The sequence below is a fragment of the Hyla sarda genome, chromosome 11 (genome assembly GCF_029499605.1).
Source record: "Hyla sarda isolate aHylSar1 chromosome 11, aHylSar1.hap1, whole genome shotgun sequence".
In the NCBI taxonomy this organism is placed as follows: Eukaryota; Metazoa; Chordata; class Amphibia; order Anura; family Hylidae; genus Hyla; species Hyla sarda.
Window position 1 is genome coordinate 32,113,746 of NC_079199.1, and position 18,356 is coordinate 32,132,101.

At 41.1% G+C, this 18,356-nt stretch overlaps 1 protein-coding gene across 3 annotated transcripts in view; it reads left to right on the plus strand.

Moving 5' to 3' along the window:
- Positions 1–6,673: 6,673 nt before the first annotated feature.
- SLC8A3 (solute carrier family 8 member A3) overlaps positions 6,674–18,356 on the plus strand; it is a 297,810-nt gene continuing 286,127 nt past the window's right edge. Inside the window, exon 1 of one of the 3 annotated variants that reach the window (XM_056547169.1) lies at positions 6,674–6,791. The gene's annotated coding sequence lies outside the window, so the exon portion shown is untranslated. Of the gene's footprint in view, positions 6,792–6,811; positions 6,960–7,147; positions 7,168–18,356 lie in introns of those variants that run through there. The other 2 variants (XM_056547168.1, XM_056547171.1) reach the window with 2 other exon arrangements.

Here is an 18,356-nt window from a genome sequence, read left to right on the forward strand (position 1 = left end):
GTATATTTGCTTTTCCTTTTTTATTTTTATTTTAATTTAGAAGAATTTGAAAAATAAACAATTATTTAAAAAAATAAAAAATTAATTATGAATCCTGCGGACAGCCTGAAGATGACAGCCAACGGCTGTCCGGGCTTGCTGGGAGTTGTAGTTTTGCAATATCTGGAGGTCCGCAGGTTGAAGGTTCAGAAACTTTTTTTTTTCTATATTTTCACCCTTTAAAATTGGGTTCTTCTTATATGCCGGAGCGTCTTATATGGCGAAAATACTGTACTATCTTATCTATTTTACAGTGATATCACGTGTAGATAACCAGAGTCATCTTGTTAAACAGAAGGTTAGTTTCATCCCCCACGATAACGGCTGTGAGAGCAAAAATAACATTAAATAACAGCTGTGAGATCCAACATAACATTGAAAACATAAAGAAACATGTTTGTTTGCTAAAACCAAAATGTGTACAGTATAATATAACAAAATGTAACCTAATATAAACATATATGTTTACAAACAATACGAGAGAATGTAAAGAAATGCACTTCAAACTTTCCATATGTTCTTTACAAATATATATATATATATATATATATATATATGTGTATATATATATATATATACACAGTACCCTCGCAGATGAATGCACACCAGTCACTTAAAGGGGTTATCCACCATAAGGGGATTTTAGTACGTACCTGGCAGGCAGTAATGGACATGCTTAGGAAGGATCTGCGCTTGTCTTGGGGCTAAATGGCTATGTTGTGAGATTACCATAATACTGTGGATAGCTTTTTGTGAACTGGTATTTCCTGCTAGATTTTTTTTTTTTGACTACAAATCCCATAATTCCATTTTACTCCCTCCGACACATCAGCCACCCCACCGATTGAAATTTAAATGAGCTGCATCCATTCAAAAGACCTGTGGTTTTAAATCAGGGTGCCTACAGCTGTTGCATTAGTGGCAGATTGATCTCTCTCCCACCAAGTGATCCCTCCACCCATTGAAGCAGACAGGCTCCCTTTCATCAGCCGACTAGTGAGTCAGGTCTCGGCCACATTGCAACCTGGGAAAAAATCTGAGACAACAGTCATTTTGTATGCTGGTAAAAATAAATATTGGGGTGAAAATCACAGAAGAATTGTGAGAAAACCGTCACACACAGGTACAGACACTATATTAGGAACTACACTAACTTTACAGCCCCTGTAGCATAGTCAAATAAGAAAAAATTCCTGGAATACCCCTTTAAAAAAAAAAAACTGAAACATGTTAATTTACACTAGCATAGCATTAGATATAAATACTTAGGCTTCTCGTTTTTAACAGTTAAGAACATCACCATATACTACATGAAGTGCATTCATTTCTATCTGTTCGGTCACCTTCTACCATGAGCTAAGGAACACAATTCAAAATATTCTTCAATTTTATATTCTGCAATTTTATTTTATTTTCACTTAGAGTTGTTTCAATATGTTCGAAAAGTCAGAGTCACCCTGGATTAAAATGCCAGATCACATCATTTGGAATCCGCTCCGGCCTTCCTTAGGTTAAAATAGGGCACAGAGCTGGACCAATAGGCACCTTTCAACTCACCAGATTAAAGGGGTAGTCCAGTGGTGAAAAACTTATCCCCTATCCTAAGGATAGGGGATAAGTTTGAGATCGCGGGGGGGTCCGACCGCTGGGGCCCCCGGCGATCTCTCTGTAAGTGGGCCAGGCTCTCCGGCCAGATAGCGGGTGTCGACCTCCGCACGAAGCGGCAGCCGACACGCCCCCTCAATACATCTCTATGGCAGAGCCGGAGATTGCCGAAGGCAGCGCTTCGGCTCTGCCATAGAGTTGTACTGAGGGGGCGTGTCGGCCGCCGCTTCGTGCGGAGGTCGACACGCCCCCTTCCCGCGGGCTGTCAGGGCTCCGTACAGGAGATTGCAGGGGGCCCCTGCGGTCGGACCCCCCGCGATCTCGAACTTATCCCCTATCCTTAGGATAGGGGATAAGTTGTTCACCACTGGACTACTCCTTTAAAAATACATTTACTGATAAAAGCCAATTTAATGTAAGTATGTGTGACCTAATTTCTCTGTACTATATTTATATTTTATTATAAATTATTTTGATGAGGAACAGAAAATGAACTTTGTGATTGGTTCATTGCTGCTCAAAAGCCTTACATTCATTGTGTTAAAACTAAAAGGTTTGGGGAGTCCTACACAAGAATCTAATTTGAGGCGCTGATGTGACTATTTGACCGCTCTTGAAGCACCAGGTAATTTGTTAGGCACCTCACTTCTCTGTTTGCAGTGTAATTATGGGACTGTCATTAGTCAAACAGATACAAACACATTCTGCTCCTAACATCTAATGTTGTTAAAGGGGTACCCCGCTGCCCTGCTTCGGAAGCTCCGCTCCCCAGCCTCCGGAAGTTTATTGTTCCGAACGCTGCGTGCGGGCTTCCGTGTTCAGGGCCGCCCCTCGTGATGTCACGCCCACCCCCTCGTGATGTCACGCCCACCCCCTCAACGAAAGTCTATGGGAAGGGGACGCGACGGCCGTCGCGCCCCCTTCCCATAGACTTTCGTTGAGGGGGCGGGCGTCACGTCACTAGGGGCGGGCGGGCATGATGTCACGAGGGGCCGGCCCTGAACACGGAAGCACGCACGCAGCGTTCGGAACAATAAACTTCCAGAGGCTGGGGAGCGGAGCTTCCGAAGCAGGGCAGCGGGGTACCCCTTTATCTTATTATTTCATGCCGTTCTACTAGTAGCGGTGGTTCAAGGTACTGCAGCCTTGTCCCTGTCACTTGAATGGGATAATGCTGACTGGAACAATGCTGCTGTACCTTGCACCACCGCTACTAATAGTATGACTATACAGGGATAATTGCTTGTAAATGATGAGTTGGCCACAGCGCATGCCAAAGCATCATGGCCCCCCCCTTCAAATAGCAAGTCTGTAATTCTTTGCTCATTACCTAATGCAATGCGAGGGAATACCTCTTAAATATTCCAGTTCTTATTTTCTTAAAAAGATTGAATATTAACAAAACAATTGTTAGCCTTTTAATTACCATCTTCTAAAAATAGCTATTACTTTATATATGCTATCGGTTCCCTTGCACTACGATTCAGTCTTTAAAGGGAAACAATCATCAGATTTTACCCTATATAATGCTTGGCAAAGCATTATATAGGGTAAAATTGTTGTCCTCACCATCCCCGGGGGACGCTCCTGCCCCCAGGGATGGTGAAGATATGAAGTTATAAACTAGTCGCCGCCGCCGTAAGTAGTCACCTGGGCGGGGAGCTCTTCTCACCTACTCCCGTTCTTCGGCCGGGAGCGACGCCCCCTCCGCTTGATTGATGGGCCGCGTCATTGTTCCGCTCACTGAACAGATGGAGCAGAGCTATGACGCTGCCCATCAATCGAGCGGAGGGGGTGTCGCTGCCGGCCAAAGAACGGGAGTAGATGAGAAGAGCTCCCCGCCCAGGTGACTGCTTACGGCGGCGGTGACTAGTTTATAACTTCATATCTTCACCATCCCTGGGGACAGGAGCGTCCCTTTATTCATTTTCAAACCCTATAATATGAAGTTTGAAGCCTGTTCCAAGTTTAAGACTTTTCTCATGTGGGTGTGTTCTCCCTGTAGCATGCGCTGTATGTAAGGTCGGTGGCCGACATTTATCATTGTCTTTAGACTGTTTTATGTGTCTACAAAAGGCGCGAAAAAGGCACAAGCAAGGTTTATTTGCGCCTTTTTTGCACCTTTTGGTTTACACATTTCTTCTGATTTTGAGTTGCAATCCACTGATTTTGGCAATACACATGATATGGAAGGGTTTTATGAAACGTGAAAAGGCGCAAAAAAGGTGCAAAGCCACTGAAAAGTCTCTAAAACTGCACCAGGCCAGACTTCGCTTAGCTCTTTGTATGTGAAGAGAGAAATTTCAGAAAATGTGACCTGCACAAAATGTATCAAATGCAATTTGGTGTTCCTACACACAAGCACACAAAAAAAAGGTGTAGAAAAATGCTTCACTTACACCTACAATGATAAATGCTTCATTTACACCTACAATGATAAATGCTTCACTTACACCTACAATTTATAAATGCTTCACTTACACCTACAATGATAAATGCTTCACTTACACCTACAATTTATAAATGCTTCACTTACACCTACAATGATAAATGCCGGCCGGTGTGTTTAGTAGTCTAGAATTTGCTATAGGTTTTCCTCACACACTTGTGCCTAGTTCATGCGATTGTCCCCTGCAGACTGTCTTTGTTTCTATTTCTGTTTTCTACAATCTGTGAGAGCTGCCGTCTACCAACTCACCATATTCTTGCCCACCTTCCTCCTCCTGCTGCCATCTCTAAGGCTTTGTTCACACTGTTTTAGGTAGAATCCATACTGATTTTGATGCATATTTCTCATCTAATTTAGAGTGTATTCTGTCGGTAATCTGACTCTTATAAATTTCTGACATTGATTTGAATTCCAGCAGAAGAAATAATAATTCTTAGGTTGGAATCCGCAAAGAAACATCAACATAAAATCAACATATCATCAACATAAAAGAGAGGTACATTATATTTTATTTTAGACTTTTAAGGCAATTTAATTTTTTGTCAGTGGACAAAAGAGGGAATTTATCAATAAGCTAGCCAGACGCAGACTGTCAATTGTTGTAGCATTTTTTTTTTTAGCAAACCCCCGTTTCCCCCAAAATAGTCTTTTTATAGTTTGTTTCACTCACGTCGAGGGAACAGGAAGGAGGTGGCTTGGACTCTGCACGCGCCACGTTTATTACAATTTATGCCTATACACTGGTGTAAATTACTGACGAATTCTACACCCGCTCCAAGCTGGCATAGATTTCGGAGCCTGGTCATGGGCAGCCTCGGATCCACTAGATTAACTGAGAGCCTCTCTGTATATCCAACGCAGTGAACACGGGGAGAGCTTTATATAAGACCAGATTATAAAAATGTTCTTAGTAGATCTCACTCAATATCTTTAAAAGAGTTATCCATGTTGTAAAAAAAAAATGTAAGGGCCCCAAATGAATTAATATAGCAAACGAAATGATACTTACCTATGCGATCCTGCGCTAATTCCCCATTCAGCCTCCGCTCAGCAGTCTGGTCAATAAGCGACCTGTTCCTTACTCCTTTTTCCTCATGGCTGTCATGACTTTAACCTGGCTCCCATCACTAAGTATTGATGCCAGGAGTATGGAGAGTAACTGCAGAGGCTGTTGATTGACAGTCCTAAAGTAAAATGGGGGTGCCGACTGGAGGCTAAATGAGGGATCAGTGTGGGATAGCAGTTTAAGTATCAGTTAGTTTGTTATTTTAATAAATTTGGTTCTTTCTAAAGCATACCTGTCAGCAAGGAAAATAATAAAAAAACAAACAAACAAGGATGTTACTCACACTGTATTTAGGGTCATATTCCTGTCACTTTTATCTCTTTGACCAAAAAACAGCCATGTTGCGCTGCTCAATTACCCTTCATTCCTCTCCCTAGCAGGACATGTGTTCCTGAGCAAGCTGTGTCCACTATCACTTGCTGACTCTGTGTCTTAGTGGCTGTGGCAGGGATCCAGATGAGGTGGTGTTAATACATAGATGACTCGGCCAGGAACTGGATATAAAATTAGCAGGTATGGGGACATCTAGTGGCAGGAATTATAACAGCCAAATAGGTGGTAAAACCACCATATTTTTAAAAGACATATATTACAGATAGTTGTAGAATTACTAAATTTGCAACATATCAATATTTTATGTTGGCCTCTTTAATTATAAAAAAAAAAAAAAAAAACATAGATAACCCCTTTAAGGTAAAAAGCAGCATGGGCTTAGTGCTATCAATCTTAGTATTGGGTATGACATGCCGTATGTGGCTTCTCTTACACCACATTTGTGGTGTCTGTTTGCCATGTGCATTAGGAAATCTCCTGACACATAGGGCAAATGCATTCATAGAGCGCAATAACCTGAAAGAAGCCAGGAAAGTATAATTTTGACCGCCCATCAGGCGGGTTTTATCAGAGTTTCCATCATCCTAGTTTCCATCTTATCCTAGAAAATAGAGCAGCTCTCTGTACTATTGCATAACGCTGAACCCAGTAAAATGACACATGTTACGCTTATACATGTTTAACATGGAAGTCTATATATAATAAATTCCAAGTGGCATACGTCTTAGTTTTACAGCAGAAATACACTTGGAAGTTTAAAAATAAGATTAAATGTGTCAATATCAAACAGTTTTCTTCATATCCTGAAATTGCTGCCTTTTTCATTGTACCTCTACTTTGTAGTCCAGAATTGTAAAATATTTCAAATCCTGGGCTTTATGTAGATTAAAGGAAAACTGTCACATGTTTTGTCCCGCACTATCCACAGGTACCTGTGGATAGTGCGGGAGATGCTGAACAAATTGAGTCCTACCTTGCCCTGATCCGCTGCGCTGTTTGCCCGTTACAGGTCTTTTTCTGTGTATTAAAATTAGCACTTAACTGGCAAAGGCGGGGTTACTGCCTTCAACTGCCACTGTGTTGTAACCGCCACCCTGCCCGCAGCACCGCCCGGCTAATGAATATTCATATATTGCCTTACTATGTTGTCTCATATCGGCCTAGTCTCAAACTGCCTACACCCTTACTTCAGCGCTGCTCCGGACGAATGAAGCAGCACTGAAGACCGCTTCCGGGTGTAGTGAGAAATCCCGCACATGCGCAGTAGCGTCCAGGACTCGGCCGATATGAGACAACATAGTAAGGCAATATATGAATATTCATTAGCCGGACGGTGCTGCGGGCAGGGCGGCGGTTACAACATAGTGGCAGTTGAAGGTTGTAACCCCGCCTTTGCCAGTTAAGTGCTAATTTTAATACACAGAAAAAGACCTGTAACGGGCAAACGGCGCAGCGGATCCGGGCAAGGTAGGACTCAAATTGTTCAGCGTCTCCCGCACTATCCACAGGTACCTGTGGATAGTGCGGGACAAAACATGTGACAGTTTTCCTTTAAGGGGTCTCTATTTTTTTTATAAAGAAGTTTTTCCCCCAAGTGGTGCGCCAGGTGAAAACTGGCTTTATTGGTATCGCTTGTCCGACTGCTAACAGGGTCATGAGAGAATCCACGCCAAAGGTCAGAAGCTCAGAAGCAATTTTTTCACTAATAAGATTTAGCACCCTATATGTTTTGTTAGGCAAACCAACTGTTCACACTACTTCTGTCAACTTCTTGTTTTGGGGGTGGAAATTGATCCTTATTGGGCTTTCTTTTGTGCTTATTGTATCTAAGGAAGTGATTGTTTTCCCCTCATGGCTTCTGTTTGCAGACTAATAAAACTGATAGTAGATCCACCTTGGTTAACTGCTGCTAATATATCTTTAAAGGGGTATTCTGGTGGAATTTCTTATTTAATGTCAAATCAACTGTTGACAGAAAGTTGAACAGATTTGTAAATTACTTCTGTTTAAAAATCTTAATCCTTCTAGTACTTAGCAGCTGCTGTATGCTCCAGAGGAAGTTGTGTAGTTCTTTTCAGTCTGACCACAGTGCTCTCTTACTAATGACACTCCTGTCCATGTTAGAAAGTGTCTAAAGAAGGAGCAGATCCCCATAGCAATCCTTACTTACTCTGGACAGTTCCTGAGATAGACAGAGGTGTCAGCAGAGAGCACTGTGGTCAGACAAAAAGAACAATACAACTTCAAGCTACTGGAAGGGTGAAGATGTTTAAATAGAAGTAATTTACAAATCTGTCTAACTGTTTAACCTTCTGGCACCAGAGTACCCCTTTAAGATTCGGTTCTTGAGAAATAACCTCCACTGCAATTGCTCTTATATGTAAATTATACAGTTTCTTTATTCTTCTCAGTTGCTGTTTTCATATCAGAGGCAAGCTGTTTATTAAAATATGTATGGCCAATTTTTCCCCCCTTTTTCTAATGCTTGTATATTTTATTAGAGGTTTTTCTCCAACTTGTATTTCTATATCAGAGGCAGACTCTTTTATTTGTATTCTTTAGTTAACATAAAAGCTGTTTGCTCACTTCATGTATGTGCAGGTTGGTGGTTTCTGTGCTTTGGATTGCTCCACATTTTATTTGGGCCTGCAAGTGTCCATGAGGCGTGGCCTGGCCACTGAAATGCTGTTTATAGTACTGAACTTTGCCCCATTATCCTGCATATATGAATCAGTGGCGTTGCTAGGGCTGATGTCACCAGGTGAGGAAGAAAATTGTGTCACCCTCAACATAACACCGCCAACCAACGCAGTCATCTTTTTGTAGCCATATAACATTAAAGAAGAACTATATTGAAATAAATCTTCAGCATTCATCACCCCCCACTTCTTTGCCTTATCATTCATCAACCACTTCCCAGCGGTACCACCTCATCATTCATCACTCTCTCCCCTGCTGTGCCTCCTAATCTTTCAAACCCCCCTCCTCCCACTGTGCCTCTTTATCTATCATCTTTCTCCCACAGCTGTGCCTGCTTCATCATTCATCAGCCCCCCCACTGCTGTACAGTGCATCACACCTCAACCCCCCTCCTGTGCCTCCTCATCCCCCCTGCTATGCCTCAACACATTCATCATCCCCGCCACACATTGTTGTCCCCCCTCATCATACCCCAATCCCCCCTGCCTCATCATTCATCAGCCCCCCCACTGCTGTACCCCCTCATCATTCATCCAAACACACCCCCTTGCTGTGCCTCCTCAACGTTCATCACCCACCCTCACACATGCATTTCTGTACCCCCTCAGCATACCCTATTCAGCCCCCAAATGTAACCTCCCCCGTGCCTCCTCAACACATTCATCACCCTCCCACCACACACTGCTGTTCCCCCTCATCATTCCCCAATAAACCCAAGTTCATCCAAACATTCCCTCCTTCTCTGCCTCCCCAACATTTATCACCCCCACTGCTGTACCCCCTTTTCATACCCTAATCAGCACCCCCCACGGTGCTGACCGTTCATGTTGTCACCCCTTCAGGCTGGTGTCACCCAGTGTGGCCCGCACCCCGATCACTATGCCACTGCCCTGTATATGATGCTCAAAATGACAGTCAAGGGTAAATATGAAGGGATTGAGTGAGGGGGATAGTGTGGCACTTCAGCAGCAGAGCCATGCCTCCAGGACACTTGCAAACACAAATAATATTCAGATTTCAGAGCAATTGGTTGTTTAGGAAAACCAACATGGGTATGTGTAAACTAGCTTTCCAACATCTTTCTGACATTTGCCTTGGTTTTGTATGGAAAAATGTGTTGACAGACACTCTTTAACTCAAAGTCTTAGGCTGAGTTCACACTAACATAGAAATATAGAAACATAGAATGTGTTGGCAGATAAGAACCTTTTGGCCCATCTAGTCTGCCCAATAATCTGAATCCTATCAATAGTCCCTGGCCCTATCTTATATGAAGGAAAGCCTTATGCTTATCCCATGCATGTTTAAACTCCTTCACCGTATTTGCAGCGACCACTTCTGCAGGAAGGCTATTCCATGCATCCACTACTCTCTCAGTAAAGTAATACTTCCTGATATTACTGCAGAAACCTTTGCCCCTCTAATATAAAACAATGTCCTCTTGTGGTAGTTTTTTTCTTTTAAATATGCTCTCCTCCTTTACCATGTTCATTCCCTTTATGTATTTAAAAGTCTCTATCATATCCCCTCTGTCTCTTCTTTCTTCCAAGCTATACATGTTAAGGTCATTTAATCTTTCCTGGTAAGTTTTATCCTGCAATACATGTACAGTACTAGTTTAGTTGCTCTTCTTTGAACTCTCTCTAGAGTATCTATATCCTTCTGGAGATACGGCCTCCAGTACTACACACAATACTCCAAGTGAGGTCTCACCAGTGTTCTGTACAGCGGCATGAGCACTTCTCTCTTTCTACTGCTTATACCTCTCCCTATACATCCAAGCATTCTGCTAGCATTTCCTGCTGCTCTATTACATTGTCTTCCTACCTTTAAGTCTTCTGAAATAATTACTCCTAACTCCCTTTCCTCAGACACTGAGGTCAGGACTGTGTCAAATATTCTATATTCTGCCAGAGGGTTTTTACACCCCATGTGCATTATCTTGCACTTATTCACATTCAATTTCAGTTGCCAGAGTTCTGACCATTCTTCTAGTTTTCCTAAATCCTTTTTTATTTGGCGGATCCCTCCAGGAACATCAACCCTGTTACATATCTTTGTGTCATCAGCAAAAAGACACACCTTACCATCGAGACCTTCTGTAATATCACTAATGAAGATATTAAGCAAAATTGGTCCCAGTACAGATCCCTGAGGTCCCCACTGGTAACAAGATCTTGCCCTGACTATTCTCCATTGACTACAACCCTCTGTTGTCTGTCACTCAGCCACTGCCTAATCCACTCAACAATATGGGAGTCCAAGCTCAATGACTGCAGTTTATTGATAAGTCTTCTATGTGAGACAGTGTCAAAAGCCTTACTAAAATCTAGATATGCGATGTCTACCGCCCCTCCCCCATCTCTTATTTTAGCCACCCAGTCAATAAAATCAATAAGATTTTTTTTGACATGATCTCCCTGAAGTAAACCCATGTTGTTTTTCATCTTGCAATCCATGGGATTTTAGATGTTCTACAATCCTATCCTTTAGTAGGGTTTCCATTAATTTTCCCACTATTGATGTCAGACTTACTGGCCTATAGTTGCTTGATTCCTCCCTACTACCTTTCTTGTGAATTGGCACGACATTTTCTAATTTCCAATCTTCCGGGACGACTCCTGATTGGTTAAATAAATCTGTTAACGGTTTTGCTAGCTCACCACTAAACTCTTTTAATAATTTTGGGTGTATCCCATCAGGCCTCTGTGACTTGTCTTCACTTTAGACAGCAAACGTAGAACCTCTTCCTCTGTAAAGACACATGCATCAAAGCATTCATTAGTCTTCCTCCCTAATTGAGGTCCTTTTCCTTCTTTTTCTTCTGTAAAAACTGAACAGAAGTATTCATTAAGGCAGTCGGCTAGCCCTTTATTCTCTTCTACATACCTTCCTTTGTTTTTATTTAGTTATTCCTTGTTTTAATTTCCTTTTTTCATTTATATATCTAAAGAATGTCTTATACAGCACGTAGAAACAAATGTCTAGCATCACAGTGTCTGGGTTAAGATGGTCTTTTATAAATTGATCTTTCATGATTCATAAAACATACAGAAAGAGAGCACAATACACGGATGCATTTTGGGTAAGGTACCCAGAGTCGTAGCATGATAGCATAATATAGACGCATTGTTTTGTCCATATTAAGGCCACAAGTTCCAGCCCAACCATGGGTCTAATGACCAAAACTGATAGCTGCCATCAGGCAGGGAAAACATTCTTGTGATAGAAGGTGACACAAGTAGGGTATGGTCCCACAAGGTGAGTTAAAGAGGTACTCCAGTGGAAAACTTTTTTTTTTATTAACTGGTGCCAGAAAGTTAAACAGATTTGTAAATTACTTCTATAAAAAAATTCTTAATCCTTCCAGTACATATTAGCGGATGTATACTACAGAGGAAATTATTTTCTTTGGGGATTTCTTTTCTGTCACGACCACAGTACTCCCTGCTGACACCTCTGACCATTTTAGGAACTGTCCAGAGCAGCATATGTTCGCTATGGGGATTTTCTCCTGCTCTGGACGGTTCCTGACATGGAAAGAGGTGTCAGCAGAGAGCACTGTCGTCGTGACAGAAAAGAAATCCAAAAAGAAAAAAATTTCCTCTGTAGTATACAGCCACTAAAAAGTACTGGAAGGATTAAGTTTTTTTAATAGAAGTAATTTACAAATCTGTTTAACTTTCTGGCATCAGTTGATTTAAAAAAAAAAAAAAAAAAAAAAAATCCCACCTGAGTACCCCTTTAAGCCTGGTCTAAATCAATCTGGACTACCGTAGATTACATTGCAACAGACTGACAAATAGATTAGTACAACTGCTCCTAATGTATAGAGCTCACAGAGCATTGCCTAGAATAGATTGATTAGTGTTCAAAAGTGGGCTACATTTTAGCCAGTGTGTAAGGGTGCGTTCACACTCTAGTAACTAGCAGTGAGTTTCCCGCTGCCAGAAACCCTCTGCGAGCTACGCAACAATTCATTTAAATGGGTTCGCAGACAATCTGCAAATCTGACACTATTGCAGACTTCCGCGGACCAATTCAAATAAATGGTAGCGTAACTCGCAGCGGGTCGTCCACAGCGGGAAACTTGCTGCTAGTTACTAGAGTGTGAACGCACCCTAACGTTGTTTTAGTGATCTACAGAATGTTGTGACAGATTTATACAATAATTGCAGACTCCATTTTTATTTGATTGTACATAAACCCTGTTCTGCAGGTTGGGTCTCTTTCTTTAGTAGTATTCTCACACTTTAATAGCACTATAAAGTCTGCACATTAAAGAAAAAGCAGTCCATTTATCAAGTAAGAAATGATTGCAATGTAAGTGAATGCTAAAGTTACCATTTCCCATGTCTAAGGGGCGTGTTAGATTTCATAACATAATTACGGTAATCCAATAATAATTAACATAACATATTCATCCACTTTTATTCCTCCATGGCACCATGTGATTTTTCAACCCTAATGTGGGTCTTTCTCAAGCATGGTGGGATTTTTTCACTGGTTTCCTTTTGGAAATTCCACCATGTGAATGGGCCCTAATCTGGACTCTAAATATTGTTGCAGCAGCATCCCATTGTTTTCAATGGGATTCTGCTGCACCTATACTGGTAATATTGATCTCAGTATACAGGATTTGGTCAGTGACCGTATGATGGTAATATGTATGGTAATAATATTCCTCCTTGTAATCCTGGTATTATTGTTAATATTGATCTCAGAATACAGGATTTGGTCAGTTACAATATGATGGTAATGTGTATGGTGATAATATTCCTCCTTGTACACTGGTATTATTGGTAATATTGGTCTCAGAATACTGGATTTGGTCAGTAACAGTATGATGGTAATATGTATGGTGATAATATTCCTCCTTGTATACTGGTATTATTGGTAATACTGGTCTCAGTATTAAGAATTTGATCAGTAATAGTAGTGTGATATTATTTCCTTTCCTCCTTATACTATTGCTACTTGGTAAATGTATGAGTTATATAGATATATACAGTATTATAGTGCATGGAAAATTGATATATATATATATATAAGTAAAATGGTTCCAATATAGTGAAATACTGTAGCAATTTATTACCTTGATAGGTAGATATATAGGGTTAGATTTATCATACTGTGTGAGAGAAAAAGGGGAGAGATTTTCCCACAGCGACCAATCACAGCTCAGCTAACGAGCTCTGGTAAAGTGAAAGCTGATTGGTTGCTGTGGGAAAATCACTCCATTTTTATTTTCTTGATAAATCTGGGCCTTAGTGCACTGTAAAGTGATAAATCTAGCCGTGGATGCCGGTGGCTGATACAATGCTGTGGGGCTGGTTTGCAATTATTTCCAGGGTTAGCCCTGTCTGCCACTGAAATAGAAATTCTGGACTCCGCAGAAGGAATGAATGGGCCCTTAGTGTTTAAATGTTGCACAGTGCCATGGAGCAATAAATGTTGATTAATATGTTATTAACAGCCTATGGATGCTGTTACGGCTCTACAGATATTATGGAGTACATCTCCCATGATGCTCTTACAGCCAAAATTCTGCCAAAGCATCATGGGAGATGTAGTCCAAAACATCTGCAGTGCTTAAGGTTGCCTATGCCTGCACTGGAGTCTATCACTATTATCAGTACTTATTTTACACTAATTCCATATTAGTCGACGAGTCAAAGAAAAAAAAAACAAAGCCTCCAATTTGTCAAGGACAAATATTCAAATGGAAATTGATTGGATTTTCTTGTTTGATAAAATGGTTTTCCAGATTTTCTTCAGCAGCTCTGAGCCTGGAAACCCAGATAAATGATTCCCCAGGGGAGACTCACTATTTATTACTGGTTTCTCCATTTGCGCTTAGCTTCTTAATTTGCCTGAGGATGGGAGCACTGCTGAAGGCCAGAAAGATTTAACACATTACATCTCAGTGATAATATGACCTTAGGTCATATATGGTATAATGTGCATCCCCATGGTCAGTAGAGGTATAGAACAGTTCTGGTGGGGATATGGAAAATCTCATACATTTCTTTATGTAATATATGATTGCTGTAAAAGACTATTATAAACTAAAAGGATTATTCTCATCTGGCTGATTACCTCTCTCTCTGCTTCTACTGTCAGCTCACATTCCCTGGGCTGGGGTCACAGACAGGCCATTTGCTTCAGTGTCTGATAGCTCTCAAGCTAAAGGCAGTATACCTGCAACTGTCAGACATGGTGAATGTGCTGAGATAAGCCTGTGCTCTGGCCAAAAAGTGACGTCACCATGGCTTCTAAAGCAGAACTGGTGGACGGGAACCATGACTACCAGCAGTCAATTCTTTCTGCAGAGGGCGGATTCGGAATTCCTATGTCAGATGTTTCTGCTGTGAAAATTCCGCAGTTTGCATGGTGCAACAGAATCCCATTGAAAACAATGGGACACTGCTGCAACGGAATTTCCGTGCTGAATTTTTCCGCCAGACTCTGCGCAGAAATTACACCGTGTAAACATGGCCTTATTCTCCTCTCTCTCTCTACTGAAGACACGTGCATGCTTTGCTGAGCCCAGTGTGCATGTATACATGCGAAGTTAGGAAGAATGCCTCTCAGTGTAAGTGTTTGGTTGACAGCTATTGTAAGTGTATGGGCACCTAAAGTCTTGCAGACGATGCCCTGCTATGCCATACGTTTGCCATGGCAACACACAAAAATAAAATGAAGTGTTTTTATTGCATACATATCGTTTTATCTATATCCACACACAGACATACATATCATATTTGGTATCACAGTAATTTTACCAACTCCTAGATAAAAGGTGAACAGCACAAAACTTAAAACAGGAAAAAAAAAAAATAATAAATAAATAAATAAAAGCTGTTTTTCCATTACCCTTAGAACATTTTTAGAAAATTGAATCAATACATTTTATGTTCCCCAAAATGTTGTCATTGAAAAATACAACTCACCCAGCAAAAAACAAGCCCCATACACGTATGTCAGATGGAAAATGTAAACGTCATGGCTCTTGGAATGTGAAGAAAATTTAATTTAAAAAAACAGGCAAACAAAACGCAGCTTGGTCCTTTGAGGCCAGAGTAGGCCTAGTTGTTAAGGGGTTAATGTAGCTCTAAATGCCTATTTTATCTTTTGCACCAGTAGCTGCAAATTGAGCAGTAGGAATATTAATCTCCACTTTCACAGATCATTGGTGCAAAGAAGTTGAAACAGACTCCTACTGAATGAATCCATTAGTCTGTATGAAGACCTGAGCATTGCCCTTTTAGGTTGGCAGTTTGGACAAAAATTAGGAGATTTCTCTTAAAGAGTGTGGTTAGCTGGGTCTAAACTGCAGTAACCCAACATTGACATGCCAGTTTTGAAAGATTGGCATCCTTTTACAGTATATCCACAGATGCAATAGAAATTCCCTTCAAACAGGCAGAGATCAAGAAGGCGCTGGAGATCAGATTAAATGTAACTTTTCTTTATTCCCACAATGCAACGCGTTTCGCGGAAGTGCCGCTTCATCAGGCATGCCTTTTTTTTTTTAGCGTTTTTGCAGACGGTTTTTATTCTTTTTTGGACTTTAGTGATCCAAAAAGTGATTTAGATTCCTTTTTTAATATAATTTCATAAGGAACCATTAAAAAATAAATAAAAAAGATTCAGTAGTGATGGAAAAATTAGTATTTAACGAAATTTATCAAACAACATTATTATAAATTTTTAAACAGGGATCAATTTATGTGGGCGGGCAGGGCACTAAAAATGTAGCCGACAATAAAAATGTAGTGTGTGTTTTTCACTTATTTTTCTTAATTATTTTTTTTTTTTAGGTAGTACTACTACTCCCAGTATGGAAGTTGATGGGAGTAGTAGTACCTGTACTAATTGACAGATTGCCCCGGGTCCATTGCGATCCTTCTGTATAATTTATGGATGAGGCCGGCCGCTCTTCTATGGTCCCCTGCACTGCCGTATATATATATATATATATATATATATATATATATATATATTAGTTCCAACCAATCACAGCTCTCTGTGGGAGATATGAATAGGTGGATATAAAAGTCAATGCAGGGGACCATAGAAGAGCGGCCAGCCGCATCTATACATTATACACGAGGATCGCAATGGGTATCAGGAGTGACACCCAGGGTGACATGTCTATTAGTAAAGGTACAGTGTGTTCCATGCTGGGAGTAGTAGTACTACCTTAAAAATGTAAAAATTTATTAAAAATTAAATCAAATTTCATTATAAAAAATAAAGGTTTTGTTAAATACATTTTTTCCCATCCCTACTGCATTTTTTCTTTTTTTCTGGTACCCAACAAATTTTGAAAAAAACGCCAAAGGGGACAAAAATGCTATTTCCACTCAAATACAAAAACGCTAGAAAAAACGTCAGATGCAGGAAATTACACTGGCGTTTTTTTTCACCCCAAAAAACGCAGGAAAAAAAAAAAAACAAGTGGAAACTTAGCCTAAAAGGAAGGTTGGAGAAATGAAATGGGGGTCACATTTACATGGGCAACTAAGTTACCTAGTGACTCAGTTCAGGACGTATGCGCCATTTTCAGCTGATTCAAAAGCGCCGCAGACTGCAAAAAAACAAAACAAAAAAAAACACCATGGATTCACTAGGTGACTCAATTTGACAGATACAACTAACTGGGGCACGAATGTAGTATGAACCTACCGTTAGGCCATGTTCACATGGCCGAAAGTGGGCGGAATGTCTGCTAGGAAATTATGGGCGGATATTATGCACATTTGCTTGATTTGGCGCATTTCTGAGCGGAATCTGCAGAAACATTAAATGGTTCAATGTTTCTGCGGATGCCACGGAAAATCCCCCATGTGCACAGTGCAGCAGAATCCCATCAAGCTGAATATTCCTGCAGATTTCCACTTGATAATTTTGTAGTGTGAACAGCCGTCACGCCCCCTCCCATAGACTTGCATTGAGGGGACGGGGCGTGACGTCACACGGGGGCGAAGTCATGACGTCACGGACTTCCGTTCCCGTGGTCGCGACCCAGACCCTCCAGCGCTTCCAGACAAGAAACAGGTGGGTGCCGCATGCTATATTGCGGGGGTCCCCAGCGGCGGGAACCCCCCCGATCAGACATCTTATCCCCTATGCTTTGGATAGGGGGATAAGATGTCTAGAGGTGGAGTACCCCTTTAAGAACCTTGTATGTCTCATGTGGGCATATTTTATCTCCATGCAGTGGGAATGTACCCTAAGGCCCTGTTCACACAGTGGATTGTGGGTACGGAAACGTGCTGTCTTATAGACGCAAATGCATTTCCTTGTAGAATCTGCAGAAATAATAGAATTGTCTCCTCTTTCTGCAGACACTGGAAATTCTGCCATGTGCACACTGCAGCAGAATCCCATTTAGGCTATGTTTACACATCCGGAAAGTCTGCATGGAAAATCTCTGTGCGGACATTCCGTAGAGTGCAGGCGCCAGCATAACATACCGCTGCTAGGACCGCACAGGAATTCGCCGTCTCATAGACAGCTACGTATTCCGTGCCTAATCCGCAGAAAAAATTAGCAAGTTCATTCTTTCTGCGGACAAAGAATTCGGAATTTCTGTGCCAGAAACATCTGTCATGGAAATTCCGCCGTGTGCATATCACAGCAGAATCCTGTTCAAATCAACAGGACTCTGCTTCTCCGGAATCTTCCGCGGAATTCCACCTGGAAATTCCGGACGTGTAAACATGGCCTCAAATCATTGGGATTCTGATGCCGCAAAATGTCCTTGTGGAATTTTTTCCTGTGGAATTCCGCATTGGAAATTTCCTTCGTGTGAACATGACCTCAAAGAAACATTTAAATGACCTAAATATGACCAAAGAAACATTTAAATGACCTAAATAAAAACGTACTAAACAAGTTACAACCAATACTAAGGGCATATAACTACCCAATACTAAAGGACAAAAAAACTTTTGCAACAGCTGGAGGAACCCTGGTTGGGAAACCCTGCTTTAAAAAGAAGCACCTGCAAGGGGCCAGAGCCAAAATGTAGCTATGTAACACTATTTATTTATGTTTGTACTGAAAAATGTATCTGCTGTATTTATAGTACAGTGATCCCTCAACTTACAATGGCCTCAACATACAATAGTTTCAACATACAATGTTCTTTTCTTG